General features: G+C 38.4%; 1 pseudogene; it reads left to right on the plus strand.

Moving 5' to 3' along the window:
• LOC102183489 overlaps positions 421–19,438 on the plus strand; it is a 43,591-nt pseudogene continuing 24,573 nt past the window's right edge.

Here is a 19,438-nt window from a genome sequence, read left to right on the forward strand (position 1 = left end):
TGAAAAAGTATGTTTCAAAAATAATACAGTGTTCACCAGTGCAAAAAAGAACTAATTGTTCAATGTCAAGAAGATATTCTGAGGAATAAATCACCCAACAATGTGCCTAGTACATAGTCACTGTATAAGTTGTCCCCCTTAAGTCAAAGCCTAATTTATAATGTGTAGCTATCCATAAAGTGTCTCAAAGTGGAAGGTGACCAGCAATATCAGATGAATTAGAGTTCAAGAAAATGACAGAGGCATACAATGTTTCAGCAATTAGATGTTTAATTGTGATATTATTTAAAAAGTTTCTCAACCAAGGCAGTAGTTGAAGTTCAAATAAGGTGGATTGATGAGTAAAAATCATGAGAGAGAGAGCAAGAGCAAGAGAATCCAAGATTTCATGAGCCAGACTTTGAAATGAATGAACTAGACATGAGAACTGTTCTTAAGGTGGAAGACTATACATGCCGAGAGAAGACTGTCAATGGAAAGGATGGTGTCAAAGATAAAGAAGAAATACAGTCTATCTGTACAAACAAAACTTCTACAAAGGAAAGATGTAGGATTCAAGGCAGAGACACCTTGGTTTAGGCCTTCCCTCAAGAAAAGTGTAAGTGTTAGTTACTCAGTCATTTCTAACTCTTTGCGACCCCATAGACTGTGTAGCCCACCAGGCTCCTCTGTCCATGGAATTCTCCAGGCAAGAATACTGGAATGGGTAGCCATTCTCTTCTCCCCAGGATCTTCCTGAGCCAAGGATCGAACCTGGGTCCCCTGCATTGTAGGCTGCTTCTTTGCCATTTGAATCATGGGCAACAAAAAATGAATGGAAGCTGAGCTGGCATCTTCAGCTGCTTTGGGATTTGTAAAAACAAGATAAATGGGAAATTGCCAAGGAAACAGAAAATAAAATATGGCCCCTTAGGCAACTCTACAGGATACCTACATGATTAAAGTAATGATTTTCCCAGAAAGAAAGAGTCAGATGAGTGGTTTACAAATAAGAATGCATAGATCAGGGCGTAATGAAAACTAGGATCTGCCTGCTTTTAAAAATTAGAAGAGATTTTATGTGTTTGTGATTATTATAGCTACAAACTATTTTCGCTGTGTTTCTTAAGTATCTTCTTCTTGCTGTGTGCATATATGAAGGTCATACATCCCCATACAGACACAACCCAGGGGAGAATTAACTAAGACACATTGTAGTCAAAACATCAATAATCAAAGCTAAAGAGAGAATTTTGATAACAATAAGAAAAAATGTAATTAATCTCATATAAAGGAACCTGCCTAATTCTATCAGTGGATATCATAACAGAAAGCTTAGAGACCAGGAGAGTGGGATAACATATTCAATGTGCTAAAAGAAAAAAAAAAATCCTGGCAACCAAGAAGTACTTTAGAATGGAAAGCTGTCCTTCAGAAATGAAGGAGAGATAAAGACTTTCCCAGAAAAACGAAAGTAGAGAGAATTCATCACCACCAGATCTATCTTACAAAACATTAAGAGGATTTCTTCAAGCTGAAGTGAAATGGACATTAATTAGTAACACAAAAATATAAAATTCACTGAGGTTCAAAAGTGAAGGGACATATGTATACCTATGACTGACTCACATCATTGTATGGTAAAAGCCAACATAGTATTGTAAAGCAGATATCCTCAAAACAAAACAAAACAAAACAAAACCTCACAGATAAAATATGTATAGTCAAATTCAAAATACTCTGATATTATAATAGTGTTGTAAATCATATAAGTCTAGTATACAGTGTAAAAGATAATGTATTAAAATAATGATAGCTACTATAATCCATTCATAAATATATAAAAATATGAAAATTGTGGCAAAACCCCATAAAATGCAGTGTGGAAAGGGTAGCGTTTTTGTATACAATCGAAGTTATCGATTTTAAATATATTTTTATATGTATAAGATGTTTTATACAGGATTCATGATAATCATAAAACAAAAGTCTGTAAGAGAGAGGAATCAAAGCATACTACTAGAGAAAAATGATCAAATCTCAAAGGAAGACAGTAGGAGAAGATAGGGGGAAAAATTATGAAATATTTAGAAAAAATGAACAAGATTGCCTTAGTAAATTTTTACCTATCAATAACTACTTTAAAATAAATAGATTATATTTTCAATCAAAAATTGTAGAGTGGCTGCATAGATTAAAAATGTGCAGTGATATGCTGCCTACAAGACACTCCCTTCTTTAAGAACTCAATAAGCTGCTGGCTCTTACTACAATTGAAATGGCAATGGCAATGGCAATGGCAATAATATTACAATATATAAATATATCAAATAAATTTTTTACATTTTACTTTATAAAAAATAAAAAAGGGAAAAATAAAAAAGAAGTGAAAGAAGATAAGGAATGGAAAACTACATTCCATGCAAATGTGATCAAAAGAAAACTGGGAAAGCTATATTTGCATCAGTCTTTTTTTAAATTTTTTAAATTTTTATTTATTTATTTATTTTTTACTTTATTTTACTTTACAATACTGTATTGGTTTTGCCATACATTGACATGAATCCACCACGGGTATACATGCGTTCCCAAACATGAACCCCCCTCCCACCTCCCTCCCCATAACATCTCTCTGGGTCATCCCCGTGCACCAGCCCAAAGCATTCTGTATCCCGCATCGGACATAAATTTGCAATTCATTTCTTACATGGTAGTATACATGTTTCAATGCCATTATCCCAGATCATCCCACCCTCTCCCTCTCCCTCAGAGTCCAAAAGTCCTCTCTACACATCTGTGTCTCTTTTGCAGTCTTGCATACAGGGTCATCATTACCATCTTTCTAAATTCCATATATATGTGTCAGTATACTGTATTTGTGTATTTCTTCCTGGCTTACTTCACTCTGTATAATTGGCTCTGGTTTCATCCATCTCATCAGAACTGATTCAAATGTATTCTTTTTAATGGCTGAGTAATACTCCATTGTGTGTATGTACCACAGCTTTCTTATCCATTCATCTGCTGATGGACATCTAGGTTGTTTCCATGTCCTGGCTATTATAAACAGTGCTGCAATGAACATTCAGGTGCATGTGTCTCTTTCAATTCTGGTTTCCTCAGTGTGTACGCCCAGCAGTGGAATTGCTGGGTCATAAGGCAGTTCTATTTGCAATTTTTTAAGGAATCTCCACACTGTTTTCCATAGTGGCTGTACTAGTTTGCATTCCCATCAACAGCGCAAGAGGGTTCCCTTTTCTCCACACCCTCTCCAGCATTTATTGCTTGTAGACTTTTGGATTGCAGCCATTCTGACTGGTGTGAAGTGGTACCTCATTGTGGTTTTGATTTGCATTTCTCTAATAATGAGTGATGTTGAACATCTTTTCATGTGTTTGTTAGCCATCCGTATGTCTTCTTTGGAGAAATGTCTATTTAGTTCTTTGGCCCATTTTTCAATTGAGTCATTTATTTTTCTGGAATTGAGCTGCATAAGTTGCTTGTATATTTTTGAGATTAGTTGTTTGTCACTTGCTTCATTTGCTATTATTTTCTCCCATTCAGAAGGCTGTCTTTTCACCTTGCTTATAGTTTCCTTTGTTGTGCAGAAGCTTTTAATTTTAATTAGATCCCATTTGTTTATTTTTGCTTTTATTTCCAGAATTCTGGGAGGTGGATCATAGAGGATCCTGCTGTGATTTACGTCAGAGAGCGTTTTGCTTATGTTCTCCTCTAGGAGTTTTATAGTTTCTGGTCTTACGTTTAGATCTTTAATCCATTTTGAGTTTATTTTTGTGTGCGGTGTTAGAAAGTGATCTAGTTTCATTCTTTTACAAGTGATTGACCAGTTTTCCCAGCACCACTTGTTAAAGAGATTGTCTTTACTCCATTGTCTTGCCTCCTTTGTCAAAGATAAGGTGTCCATATATGTGTGGATTTATCTCTGGGCTTTCTATTTTGTTCCATTGATCTATATTTCTGTCTTTGTGCCAGTACCATACTGTCTTGATGACTGTGGCTTTGTAGTAGAGCCTGAAGTCAGGCAGGTTGATTCCTCCAGTTCCATTCTTCTTTCTCAAGATTGCTTTGGAGACAAATAAATAACCTAACTCTACACCTAAAGCAACTAGAAAAGGAAGAAATGGAGAACCCCAGAGTTAGTAGAAGGAAAGAAATCTCAAAAATTAGGGCAAAAATAAATGCAAAAGAAACAAAAGAGACCATAGTAAAAATCAACAAAGCCAAAAGCTGGTTCTTTGAAAGGATAAATAAAATTGACAAACCATTAGCCAGACTCATCAAGAAACAAAGAGAGAAAAATTATATCAATAAAATTAGAAATGAAAATGGAGAGATCACAACAGACAACACAGAAATACAAAGGATCGTAAGAGACTACTATCAGCAGTTATATGCCAATAAAATGGACAACGTGGAAGAAATGGACAAATTCTTAGAAAAGTACAACTTTCCAAAACTAAACCAGGCAGAAATAGAAAATCTTAACAGACCCATCACAAGGACGGAAATTGAAACTGTAATCAGAAAAATTCCAGCAAACAAAAGCCCAGGTCCAGACGGCTTCACAGCTGAATTCTACCAAAAATTTAGGGAAGAGCTAACACCTATCCTACTCAAACTCTTCCAGAAAATTGCAGAGGAAGGTCAACTTCCAAACTCATTCTATGAGGCCACCATCACCCTAATACCAAAACCTGACAAAGATGCCACAAAAAAAGAAAACTACAGGCCAATATCACTGATGAACATAGATGCAAAAATCCTCAACAAAATTCTAGCAATCAGAATCCAACAACACATTAAAAAGATCATACACCATGACCAAGTGGGCTTTATCCCAGGGATGCAAGGATTCTTCAATATCCGCAAGTCAATCAATGTAATTCACCACATTAACAAATTGAAAAATAAAAGCCATATGATTATCTCAATTGATGCAGAGAAGGCCTTTGACAAAATTCAACATCCTTTTATGATAAAAACTCTCCAGAAAGCAGGAATAGAAGGAACATACCTCAACATAGTAAAAGCTATATATGACAAACCCACAGCAAACATTATCCTCAATGGTGAAAAATTGAAAGCATTTCCCCTAAAGTCAGGAACAAGACAAGGGTGCCCACTTTCACCGCTACTATTCAACATGGTTCTGAAAGTTTTGGCCACAGCAATCAGAGCAGAAAAAGAAATAAAAGGAATCCAAATTGGAAAAGAAGAAGTAAAACTCTCACTGTTTGCAGATGACATGATCCTCTACATAGAAAACCCTAAAGACTCCACCAGAAAATTACTAGAGCTAATCAATGAATATAGTAAAGTTGCAGGATATAAAATCAATACACAGAAATCCTTTGCATTCCTGTACACTAATAATTAGAAAGTAGAAAAAGAAATTAAGGAAACAATTCCATTCACCATTGCAATGGAAAGAATAAAACACTTAAGAATATATCTACCTAAAGAAACTAAAGACCCATATATAGAAAACTATAAAACACTAATGAAAGAAATCAAAGAGGACACTAATAGATGGAGAAATATACCATGTTCATGGATTGGAAGAATCAATATACTGAAAACGTGTATACTACCCAAAGCAATCTACAGATTCAATGCAATCCCTATCAAGCTACCAGTGGTATTTTTCATAGAACCAGAACAAATAATTTCAAGATTTGTATGGAAATGCATCAGTCTTTAAGACAAAGACTGTAATAAAAGATAAAGAAGGGTACTGTATGATAAAAGTGTCAGTTCATCAGGAAAATATGACAATTGTAAATAGATATACATCCAATATTGAAAAACCACATTTATTAAGCAAATATTAACAGATGCAAAGAAAGAAATATATAACAATGCAATAATATTAGTGAAATCGCTCAGTCATGTCCGACTCTCTGCGACCCCATGGACTGTACCTACCAGGCTCCTCTGTCCATGGGTTTTTCCAGGCAATAGTACTGGAGTGGATTGCCATTTCCTTCCCCAGGGGATCTTCCCAACCCAGGGATCGAACTGCATTGTAGACAGACGCTTTACCGTCTGAGCCACCAGGGAAGTCTAGGAGACTTCAATACCAATCTCCAACAAGAGATAGATCACGCAATCAGACCGTCAATAAGGAAACGTTGGACTTCACTGTACTTTACGGTACAAGAGCCTAACAGACATATATAGAACATTCTATTGAAGAGCAAAGCAAGTTTGAAAAAATTTAAGACAGAAATCATATCAAACATCATTTTTGACCACAATAAAATAAAACTAGAAATCAATAACAAAAGGAAAGTTGAAATTTACAAATATGTAGAAATCAGGCTCCTAAACAATCATTTGTTCAATAAAGAGATTAAAGAATACCTGAGGCCAACAGAAATAGAAACACAGCATAACAAACTTCGAGAGGCTAGAAATAGATGATCTTTGCATAGCACTAGCAACAACAAACAAAATATGTCATGAAATATTAAAAACATTTCATTCAAAATACTAATAAAACAAAGGAGATTTTGCTATTGGGAGACATTATAAAGTGTATGACCTTAAAATAAACCAAAACATCCTATTCTCCCTCCTACAAATATATATCTAACATTATTATATATTCATATACTATACTGCTGCTGCTGCTGCTGCTGCTACATCGCTTCAATCATGTCTGACTCTGTGCGACCCCATAGACAGCAGCCCACTAGGTTCCCTCTGTCTCTGGGATTCTCCAGGCAAGAATACTGGAGTGGGTTGCCATTTCCTTCTCAAATGCATGAAAGTGAAAAGCAAAAGTGAAGTCGCTCAGTTGTGCCCTACCAGGCTCCTCCGTCCATGGGATTTTACAGGTAATTAATCACAATTAATTAATATAAAATCATATAATATCAATATGATATATAGGATGACATATAAAACTTTATATCTACATTGGCTATATATATGTGCTTTGTATTTTTACATTCATATAAAAATATATACTATTATATATTTACATATAAAAGTACATATGTATACCATATAAAATATATTCAAATAATATATATATACACCTAAGTATATTTATATTTATAAATTTATTATTCCTAAATTAATTATAAAATATACAACTATATATGGTTAATGACTATACTTATTTTATACTTATGTATTATACATATTATACATACATTTTTGAGACAGTAGTCTCATCACCAGACATTGAGTTTAGAAACAAACAGAAAAGAGTGAAAAAATTAATAGATGCCTTCTTCTTGCAGTTGAAATAAAGGAACACAACATTAATTGTAATTCCTAAATGTTAGGTCCATAAAGAAAAAAAAAAAAGGACAGCTTATGTAAAAACAAGCCACTGATTTAAATAGGAAAGCATTTACAATAATGTAGCTTCAGGCAGAATTCATCTTTCTCCAGATGCTATTGCTGTTTAATCATTAAGTCGTGTCCAACTCTTTTGGGACCCCATGGACTGTAGCCCACCAGACTCCTCTGTCTGTGGGATTTTTCCAGGCTACAATACTGCAGTGGGTAGCCATTTCCTTCTCCGGGGGATATTCCTGACCCAGAGATTGAACCTGTGTCTCCTGCATTGGTAGGTGGGTTCTTTACCCCTGAGCCACCTGGGAAGCCTCCTTTCTCCAGGTAGGAGTGAACAATACTAGGACATAATGTATGCTTGAATAATATAAAAAGCAACTGGATGCTTAAATATTTCAAAAAAAGTGAAAGTGAAGTCGTTCAGTTGTGTCTGACTCTTTGTGGCCACATGGACTGTAGCCTACCAGGCTCCTTCATCCGTGGGATTTTCCAGGCAAGAATACTGGAGTGGATTGCCATTTCCTTCTCCAGTGGATCTTACCAACCCAGAGGATAGAAGCCGGGTCTCCCACATTGCAGGGAGATGCTTTACTGTCTGAGCCACCAGGGAAGCCCCAGAAGGTGTATGGTTTATGGTTGGGATAAAGAAACGAAATCTGTGTTTTTTGCTGTTCGGTAAGACAGGCCCTTGGAGAAGGCAATGGCACCCCACTCCAGTACTCTTGTCTGGAAAATCCCATGGACCAAGGAGCCTGGTAGGCTGCAGTCCATTGGGTAGATAGGAGTTGGATACGACTGAGCGACTTCACTTTCACTTTTCACTTTCATGCATTGGAGAAGGAAATGGCAACCCACTCCAGTGTTCTTGCCTGGAGAATCCCAGGGACAGGGGAGCCTGGTGGACTGCCGTCTATGGGGTCGCACAGAGTCGGACATGACTGAAGCGACTTAGCAGCAGCAGCAGCAAGACAAGCCCTAGTTATTATTCTTGTTAGCATACTTGTTTCAAGGATTAGAAAGCAAAAGCCTTTGAGACTGTCAAAGGTCACACAGTTGGATAGTGTGTAATGTAGGAACTGGACTCAGGTCTTCTGATCCCTTGGTCTTGTGGGCTGCCCAGCTGCCTATTGAGGACAAGTCAATGAAGTTCTATCTCACTATGTACCTAGACTCAGCTTTATTGGAGAGAAAAGAGCAAGTTAATGAGACAGCCTCCATGGGATCAAACGCTATGGTAAACAAGTGATGCAACAAATATCTAGAATGATTGTTTTGAAAATGTTTAAAAGTTTAACTTCTCTGGAAAATCTGGTTTATACTTCTTTTCACCTGTACTCAAATGCTATTTTCACATATATCGCTCTTCCTGTCTACTTTTACCTACATCATTTCTCAAAAGAGAAGATGAATCGCAGATTAATCTATAAGCCATCTATAGAGTGGTATTTTTAAGTTACTTCATGGGAAAAGAGATGGGGAAACAGTGGAAACAGTGTCAAACTGTATTTTTGGGGCCTCCAAAATCACTGCAGATGGTGATTGCAGCCATGAAATTAAAAGACACTTACTCCTTGGAAGAAAAGTTATGACCAACCTAGATAGCATATTGAAAAGCCAAGACATTACTTTTCCAACAAAGGTCCATCTAGTCAAGGCTATGGTTTTTCCAGTGGTCGTGTATGGATGTGAGAGTTGGACTGTGAAGAAAGCTGAGCACCAAAGAATTGATGCTTTTGAACTGTGATGTTGGAGAAGACTCTTGAGAGTCCCTTGGACTGCAAGGAGATCCCACCAGTCCATTCTGAAGGAGATCAGCCCTGGGATTTCTTTGGAAGGAATGATGCTAAAGCTGAAACTCCAGTATTTTGGCCACCTCATGCGAAGAGTTGACTCATTGGAAAAGACCCTGATGCTGGGAGGGATTGGGGCAGGAGGAGAAGGGGACGACAGAGGATGAGATGGCTGGATGGCATCACTGACTCAATGGACATGAGTCTGAGTGAACTCTGGGAGTTGGTGATGGACAGGGAGGCCTGGGCTGCTGGGATTCATGTGGTCGCAAAGAGCTAGACATGACTGAGTGACTGAATTGAACTGAACTGATACAGTTTAAAGGGTGAAAGTAAAAAGTTACCTGTTAATTTGTTTTTGTCTCTGTTTTGTCCCAGGCCCTGAATCCATTCCTCTTTTTGGAAGGAGAAACTTATCTTTTCCAAGAGGAAATACCCCTGTCTTACTTTGGATGTACGACACAAGTCTCTCTCTATATATACATACATACATGCATACATACATACATACATATATATATATTTATACATATATTTATTTATTCATTTGGTTTTAATGTTGCCTTCAGAATGGATATTTGAACCCTAATTAAGCATCCGTTTGATTAGAATAAATAAAATAAATTTCTATTTATTTAATTCAGGATAAATTCTAGTACTTATGCAGGGGATACTGGGAAAAGAAAGGAAATTTTCTTCTGGTGTTGCTAAATTGTTAGGATTCTATATTTTGCAGCAGCCATTTTTTTTCCTTTTTTTCTACTCCAAAAGTGAGCCAGGAGAAACAAGAGATGAAGAAAAACAGAATGAATTCAGAGGATATTCCTTGATCCATGTTATAGTTTTCAATAATCAGAACTGAGAAAGTCTTTCTCCTGCTTGGCTAGTTTGACATTGAATTCTGGTTTTTTTTTTTTTTTCCTTTTTCTTTTTTTTTTTTTTACAAATGAGAGACTCCTGAAAAATCAGGCAAATTGAATCCAGTGATTAATGGGGAGTAAAATCACTGTTCCCTTTCATGCAATTAAACGTGTAATCACAGGACCTCTATTAGAGCAGAGTTATATGCATGAGACAGGCATAGCATATAGTTACATTGCCTGCATTGTGCAAGGCACTCTTATCACTTAAGATTTTTGGTTGTTCATTAATATTTTTCAGTTTTTCTCAGTCTAATGCTATCTGTGGCTCTGGCATTAGTTTGCTCTAATTTATGTGACAGGATTGGGAATGCTTTTTTTTAATATTTGTGTTATCATTGTTTATTTTTTGATTTGGAATATTTTCCCCCTGCCATATTACTTTCTTTTAAAATTAGTCACTAACACTTTGTGGATGTTCTTTAAACCCATGTATGTAGTTTAACCAGAATTGTTGACTGGGAGTATTACAGCTCAAAATCCTGAAATCCACCAGAAGACTTCAATTTTAGGGTTCATGGATTGTTGAAATGCCAATTGTGGCCTACCTACTCATTTGGGAACATTTTCAAAGTCATCGTGACATACAGGTTTACAAATTCAAGACTTCTCATATGGTTTACTTTATATTTTTGACTAAATCTATTTATCTCCTACCATGTTTGCTCACTTGGCCCCCATGCAGATCCTTGGATTGTTGAGGTTAATTGTTCTCGGGACCTTGGACTACATGGGAGAGAACAACACAGGAAATCTGGTTACAGCAATTGAACCCTTTAAAGATATATACTTTCTCTGTTTTCTCAGTGCTCATCAATTCTCCTCTTTCCCCAACAAAATGCCTACTACAATTTAACTTTTTAGGCACTCAATACATGCACTTTTTTTTTCCTTTCAAAGAGTACTTATATATTTGGGGATGGAGTGGGGTGAGAACTATATATTTATTTGGGAACATATGAATAAATAATAAATTCCTCTTGGTCAGTGTTCATAATAACATTCAATACACTTATTGTACCTTGCAATTTTCAAAGCAGACTTCTATAATGTATCTCCTTTGATCCCTACAAAAACTCCATATAAAACCAGATAAGGGGACTCAAAAGAGAGGTCAAGTGATTTTTATGTGAAAGCATTAGTTGCTCAGTGGTCTCCCATTCTTTGTGACCCCATGGACTGTAGCTCACCAGGCTCCTCTGTCTGCGGAATTCTCCAGGCAAGAATAGTGGAATGAATAGCCATTCTCTTCTCCAGGGGATCCTCCTGACCCAGGGATCAAACCTCAGTCTCCCACATTGCAGGGAGATACCTTTCTGTCTGTGCCAAGTGATTTTTCCAAATCCCTAAAAATGTGAATATTGGAACAGGACCTGAACCACTGTCTTAAAATATTGACTTAAAATTTTTTTAGTGTGTTCTGCTCCTTTCCTAAATTTCTTTTTATCCAAATAATCTTATTTGTTTGTTTATTTATTTGGCTGGGTCTAGTCTTAGTTGCATCATGCAGGCTCCTTGTTGCGGCACAAGGACTCTCAAAAGTAGTGCACAGGTGTTGTTGCTTTGCAGCACGTGAGATCTTAGTCTCCAGACTAGTGATTAAACCCATATCCCCTGTATTGCAAGGCAGATTCTTAACCACTGGACCATCAAGGATGGTCCACAAATTTCTTAACAGAATCCTTTTGGCTTTTCCATTAATTTTGTTCATCCATTATTTGATATTTCTGTTAAAAAATATCTCAGCTTCCAAACTTAGAGAGCAAGAGATTTTAAAAAATAATCCTTCTCCTACATTATGACCAACCTAGATAGCATATTGAAAAGCAGAAATATTACTTTGCCAACAAAGGTCCTTCTAGTCAAGGCTATGGTTTTTCCAGTGGTCATGTATGGATGTGAGAGTTGGACTGTGAAGTAAGCTGAGCGCCAAAGAATTGATGTTTTTGAACTGTGGTGTTGGAGAAGACTCTTGAGAGTCCCTTGGACTGCAAGGAGATCCAACCAGTCCATTCTAAAGGAGATCAGCCCTGAGTGTTCATTGGAAGGACTGATGCTGAAGCTGAAACTGCAGTACTTTGGCCACCTCATGCGAAGAGTTGACTCATTGGAAAAGACCCTGATGCTGGGAGGGATTGGGGGCAGGAGGAGAAGGAGGCGACAGAGGATGAGATGGCTGGATGGCATCACCGACTCGATGGACATGAGTTTGAGTGAACTCCGGGAGTTGGTGATGGACAAGGAGGCCTTGGGTGCTGTGATTCATGTGGTCGCAAAGAGTCGGACACGACTGAGTGACTGAACTGAGTGACTGACATCTATTTCACTTCTCATTATTCAATGGGAATCTATATCCAAGGGAAAACTTTTTTCTAGGTCATAACAAATAGGATGTTGTCACTTTCTCTTTACTTTGTAACATTTGTGCATTATCTGGAAATTAAGACATGTCAGAAAAGCACCAATATCCGTTGTGTAATATTTGGTTTGAAGGTAAGATACAATGATGATTTCAATGAGTTTTCAACTGTTCCTCTCTTTCCTTCTCTGCTTGAGAGGGAAAGGTGTCAGTTGCTCAGTTGTGTCCAACTGTTTTGTAGCCTGCCATGCTCCTCTGTCCATGAAATTCTCCAGGAAAATTACTGCGGTGGGTAGCTATTCTCTTCTACAGGGAATCCTCCTGACCCAGGGATGAAACCTCAGTCTCCCGCACTGTAGGCAGATTCTTTACTGTTTGAGCTGCTGGGGAAGGCTTAAGAAGAAAAGAACCATGAGAAAAGTGATTTTCCCTTTGGAAACTTACATGTCTCTGAAATAAATTGGCTCTGCATTACTTGTGCTTTTCATAAACGTTCTTGTTTAAAAAAATTAACTTGGTGCAAGTGAGTCTGGGTTCAGTAGACACTCTTGGACTGAAACAATTGTTACAGAGACTGTTTTCTCCCTACAGCTCCAATCCCCATCTGTGGGTCCCCTCTTTTGATGATATCACTGATAAACCGAAAAGATGTACACAATGAACTCATGAAAACTCTTTATTTTCTCAAATTCCTGATATTTTGCCTCATTTGGGAAAGTATTCTTTTTCATAAGCTCTGTTCCTGAGATATGTAAGTACAGAGACTCAGGAAAGTGTGTACCAAAGTCTCTCAACCCAAGAAAAAGAGGATGGTGATCTATCTGCATGGGATGAGATTTTGATCTCAAATAAAACCGAGCTCAGTGGAATCATCCACACCGTAACCTCAAACTTAATGTACTGAAAAGGAGGGCAGCGGTGCCAAAAGGAGACAAGAATCGAGCAGAAATGTGCTTATTGACTCAGCAGCCCCAGCTGTGCAAGGTGACATCTGAGGCAAGCATCTGTCTAGAACTCATTAAACAGAGCCCACTGAAAACCAAAAAAAAAAAAAAAAAAAGGAAATTATTTCAAAAAGGCAGCAGGTGTTGCTTCTAACTTGCAACAGTCATCAGGAAGTTTCATTTAAATTCCTATACCAACATGTGCAGGATTTTTTCCTGAATAGGCAATCACTTGACAATGAAGCACAGAAGCTCAAGCTGAAATTTCCCTGGGATTCGATATTCAATATTACCTACAGATTGGTGAGAATTGCTGAATGACTAAGATGACAAAGAATATTGTATTTTTAGTATATCATGGTATCAAATTTTTCTGGTATGTCATTCAAAATTCTGAAAAGAATGAAGTAAATTTTTGTTTTTATAACATGTAAAAATATAATTTGGTGATTAAGATCTAGGCTGTCTCATAGATTCATTTTTTTCTCTTGAGTTATGAATTCAGTGCTTTAGTTAAAATATGGGATTTGAAAAATAAACTGTGAGAAAAATAATTTAAGTATAGTCTATGAAAAATGTTTTTATTTGTCATAGCATAAAAGATTATATATAGAGTTTACTTCTATAACATAAAAGACTATAGAAATTACTATAAACATATTTAAATCTCTGATAAAATTTTCAGTTCGTATTCCTCTGGTAAAGTTGGTTCATGGACCCGCTTTCACTGTTGAGAGGTCCCCACACAAACAGCAGTTTTCAGGACATCAGCAGAGTGTTCAGGGATTCACCTTAGTTCTGACAGTGTCTACCAGAGAGAGTGTTGGATTCCATTGTTTAAGGATTCAGACTGCAAAACTGTCCCTACTCCAGCTTCACATCCTTGTTGCAAGCCCAGTTATTACCTGTGCTTCTAGGTAGCAGCCTACAAGACGACAAATCAGAGTTTTCAAAGATCTCCTCCAACGTGGAGTGCAAATTGCACGTCCAGGTTGTTTGCTACTTGCGTATGTGTGTGTTCAGTCATGTCCGACTCTTCGTGACCTCATGGACTGTAACCCATCAGGCTCCTCTACCCATAGGATTTCCCAGGTAAGAATACTAGAGTGGGTTGCCATCTCCTACTCTAGTGCAACTCCCCAACCCAGGAATTGAACCCACGTCTTTTGTGTCTCCTGCTTTCACAGATGGATCCTTTACCACTGAGCCACCTGGGAAGCCTTATTACCTGTACTTCTGGCCAACTAGCTATAGATCAAAGGCTTCCATGACCTCCTCCTTAAGTTTGATTAATTTGTTGGCTCACAGAACTCAGAGAAAAAGATTGCTTATTTATTGTAAAAGGATGCAGCAGAGGAAAAGCCAAATGGTAGAGATCCACAGAGTAAGGTATGGGGAAAGGGCACAGAGCTTTTATGTTCTCTCCAAGGCGCTCTATCCAAATCTTCATTTGTTCACCAACCTGGAAGCTCTCCAAGCACCTTCTTTTTGGATTTTTGTGTGGTGTGTGTTAGTCACTTGCCATGTACGACTCTGTGACCCTATGCACTGTAGCCCACCAGGCTCCTCTGTCTATGGGATTCTCCAGGCAAGAATCCTGGAGTAGGTTGCTATTCCCTTCTCCAGGGAATCTTCCTGATCCAGCAATCAAACCCAGGTCTCCTTCATTGCAGGGGGATTATTTACCATCTGAACCCAGGGAAGGCACTTTTGGGTTTTTATGGAGGCTTTATTACACAGGCATGATTAAATCATTGATCACTGGGGACTGCTTTAAGGTCTAGTTCCTTTCTCCTTCCAGAAAACCAGGTGGTGAACAAAAAATTCAGTCTCCATTTTCATTAATGGTTTCTGTGGCAATTAGCCCCACCCTTAAGTGCTCTCCGAAGGCAATGGCACCCCACTCCAGTATTCTTGCCTGGAAAATCCCATGGACCAAGGAGCCTGGTGGGCTGCAGTCCATGGGGTCGCTGAGGGTCAGACACGACTGAGCGACTTCACTTTCACTTTTCACTTTCATGCATTGGAGACGGAAATGGCAACCCACTCCAGTGTTCTTGCCTGGAGAATCCCAGGGACGGGGGAGCCTGGTGGGCTGCTGTCTATGGGATCGCACAGAGTCGGACATGACTGAAGCGACTTAGCAGCAGCAGCAGCAGTTAGTGCTCTCCAAAAGTCATATAATTAACATAAACTCAGTTCTGGAAAGGATTTATTATGAATAACAAAATATCCATTTCACTTTTATGGCTCTGAAGCAGATTGTAGAAATGGAAAATAAAACCAAATATTATGACAAAATATACTTCCATTGCTCTTAGGACTTAGGAAATTCTAAAGGTTCTGAGAGCTGTGAGCCAGGAGCTGTGGAAGAATACCAAATATTTCTTATAAATCATAATATCACACCTCATATGGATTTTAAATTCATGTCTGCATTTAAACAGTATAATTTCATGACTTTCATCATAAGTTAAATAATCCTGAATCCTTTTTGAAAATAATCTGAGTAAAAATGAAATTTGGAATTATAGTGTTAGTATTCTAGTGGTATCAAAGAGAACAGTAAAAACATACTACCTGAAATTGCTGCCACTTTTAATTGATTTTGGGAGGGCTAACTGACAATTAAAGTAAGAACATTTGAGTTAAAATTTAGACAGTGTGCACAGAATGTTAATGAAAATTCTTACTTTACTGTAACACTCAAGAATAGACTTTCTTGACACAGGATTCTTGCACAAGAATCAGAAGATATATAAATTTCAATAAAGATTTTTAATATCTTTATTTTCACTAATCTTTAATCCATATTTAGAATTTCCTTCCATTAGTATAGCAAAAAATCACAATTATATGAGCCGTATTATGATTATATCCTCAATAGACTTCAGAGAAATTCTCATATAAAATGTTTGTTGTAGCAGACACCTCAAAGTCATGACTTAGAAATTGTAGTATTACATGGTTGAAGTGAAATTAGCTTAGTCATGTCCAACTCTTTGTTACCCCATGGGCTATAGAGTCCATGGAATTCTCCAGGCCAGAACACTGGAGTGGGTAGCCTTTCCCTTCTCCAGAGGATCTTCCAAACTCAGGGAAGGAACCCAGGTCTCCCACATAGCAGGTGGATTCGTTAACAGTTGAGCACAAGGGAAGCTCCATTTACATGGTTAGGTCTTATTAATTAAGCTGTTTTTTTTAAAAAATATTATTTTTAAAAGGGCTGTGCACACCCAGTTTCCAACATGTTAGAAAGGATTCCCAACATGGTGGGAAGGTTTCTCCACCATCAACAATTTTTTAAAGCAGCAGAATGTGCTACAATTTAACTCAGTTCTGCCACTATTCACCCAGTGAAGGACTCAGCTGCCCAACACTGCCCTCCAATTCAGAGGGCAACCACAAGCCCAGATCCCCAGGGAAGGGAATGTCTACCCACCTCAGTATTCTTGCTTGGAGAATACTGGACATGGACAGAGGAGCCTGACAACTACAGTCCTCTGGGTCACAAAGTATCCTCAAACATGACTGAGAAACTAAAACTTTGAATTTTCACAGGTCATCAGTTCACTTCAGTTCAGTCTCTCATTCATGTCTGACTGTTTATGACCCCATGGATTGCAGCACACCATGGTTCCCTGTCCATCACCAACTCCCAGAGCTTGCTCAAACTCATGTCCATCAAGTCAGTGATGCCATCCAACCATCTCATCCTCTGTCATCCCCTTCTCCTTCTACCTTCAATCTTTCCCAGCATCAAGGTCTTTTCCAATAAGTCAGTTCTCTGCATTAGGTTGGAGGAAGGCAATGGCACCCCATTCCAGTACTCTTGCCTGGAAAACCCCATGGATGGGGGAGGCTGGTAGGCTGCAGCCCATGGGGTCGCAAAGAATCTGACACAACTGAGGGACTTCAATTTCAATTTTCAATTTCATGCATTGAAGAAAGAAATGGCAACCAGTTCCAGTGTTTTTGCCTGAAGAAACCCAAGGACGAGGGAGACTGGTGGGCTGCTGACTATGGGGTCACACAGAGTCATACATGACTGAAGTGACTTAGGCATTAGGTAGACAAAGTATTGGAGCTTCAGTTTCAGCATCAGTCCTTACAATGAATATTCAGGACTGATTTCCTTTAGGATGGACTGGTTGGATCTCCTCGCAGTCCAAGGGACTCTCAGGAGTCTTCTCCAATAGTACCTTCAAAAGCATCAATTCTTTGGCACTCATCTTTTTTTATATACTAATTTTCACATCACTTCATGGCAAATAGACACTAATTTATATACTAATTTTCACATCACTTCACGGCAAATAGATGGGGAAACAGTGGAAACAGTGTCACACTTTATTTTGGGGGGCTCCAAAATCACTGCAGATGGTGACTGCAGCCATGAAATTAAAAGATCCTTACTCCTTGGAAGAAAAATTATGACCAACCTAGATAGCATATTCAAAAGCAGAGACATTACTTTGCCAACAAAAGTCCGTCTAATCAAGGCTATGGTTTTTCCAGTGATCATGTATGGATGTGAGAGTTGGACTGTGAAGAAAGCTGAGCGCCAAAGAATTGATGCTTTTGAACTGTGGTGTTGGAGAAGACTCTTGAGAGTCCCTTGGACTGCAAGGAGATCCAACCGGTCCATTCTGAAGGAGATCAGTCCTGGGATTTCTTTGGAGGGAATGATGCTGAAACTGAATCTCCAGTACTTTGACCACCTCATGAGAAGAGCTGACTCATTTGAAAAGATTCTGATGCTGGGAGGGATTGGAGGCAGGAGGAGAAGGGGATGACAGAGAATGAGATGGCTGGATGGCATCGTGGACTCAATGGACGTGAGTCTGAGTGAACTCCGGGAGTTGGTGATGGACAGGGAGGCCTGGCGTGCTGCGATTCATGGGCTTGCAAAGAGTCGGACACGACTGAGCCACTGAACTGAACTGAACTGAATTTTCACATCCATACACGAGTACTTGAAAAACCATAGCTGTGACTAGATGGACCTTTGTTGGCAAAGTAATGTTTTAATATGCTGTGTAGGTTGGTCATAGCTTTTCTTCCAAGTTGCAAATGTCTTTTAATTTCATGGCTGCAGTCACCATCTGCAGTGATTTTGGAGACCCCCAAAATAAAGCCTGTCACTGTTTCCACCATTTCCGCATCTATTTGCCATGAAGTGATGGGACCAGATGCCATGCTATTTTGTGAATGTTGAGCTTTAAGCAAACTTTTTCACTCTCCTCTTTCACTTTCATCAAGAGGCTTTTTAGTTCCTCTTCACTTTCTTCCATAAGGGTGATGTCATCTACATATCTGAGGTTATTGCTATTTCTCCCAGCAATCTTGATTCCAGCTTGTGCTTCTTCCAGCCCGGCGTTTCTCATGATGTGCTCTACATAGAAGTTAAATAAGCAGGGTGACAATAAATATACAGCCTCGATGTACTCCTTTTCCTATTTGGAACCAGTCTGTTGTTCCATGTCCAGTTCTAACTGTTGCTTTCTGACCTGCATATTAGTTTCTCAGAAGGCAGGTCAGGTAATCTGGTGTTCCTATCTGTTTAAGAATATTCCACAGTTTGTTGTGATCCACATAGTCAAAGGCTTTGGCATAGTCAATAAAGCAGAAGTAGACGTTTTTCTGGAATTTTCTTGCTTTTTTGATGACTCAGAGGATGTTGGCAATTTGATCTCTGTTAGCCCTGACTTTTTAAAATCCAGCTTGAACATCTGGAAGTTCACAGTTCACATACTATTGAAACCTGGCTTGGAGAATTTTGGCCATTACTTTGCTAGCCTGTGAGATGAGTGCAGCTGTGCAGTAGTTTGAACATTCTTTGGCATTGTCTTTCTTTGGGATCGGAATGAAAACTGGCCTTTACCAGTCCTGTGGCCACTGCTGAGTTTTTCAAATTTACTGGCATATTGAGTGCAGCACTTTCACAGAATCATCCTATAAGACTTGAAATAACTCAACTGGAACTCCATCACCTCCACTAGCTTTGTTCATAGTGATGGTTCCTAAGGCCCACTTGACTTTGCATTCTAGGACATCTGGCTCTAGGTGAGTGATCACATCATTGGTCTTATCTGAATCATGAAGATCTTTTTTGCA

This window comes from Capra hircus, chromosome 29, assembly GCF_001704415.2.
Source record: "Capra hircus breed San Clemente chromosome 29, ASM170441v1, whole genome shotgun sequence".
NCBI lineage: Eukaryota > Metazoa > Chordata > Mammalia > Artiodactyla > Bovidae > Capra > Capra hircus.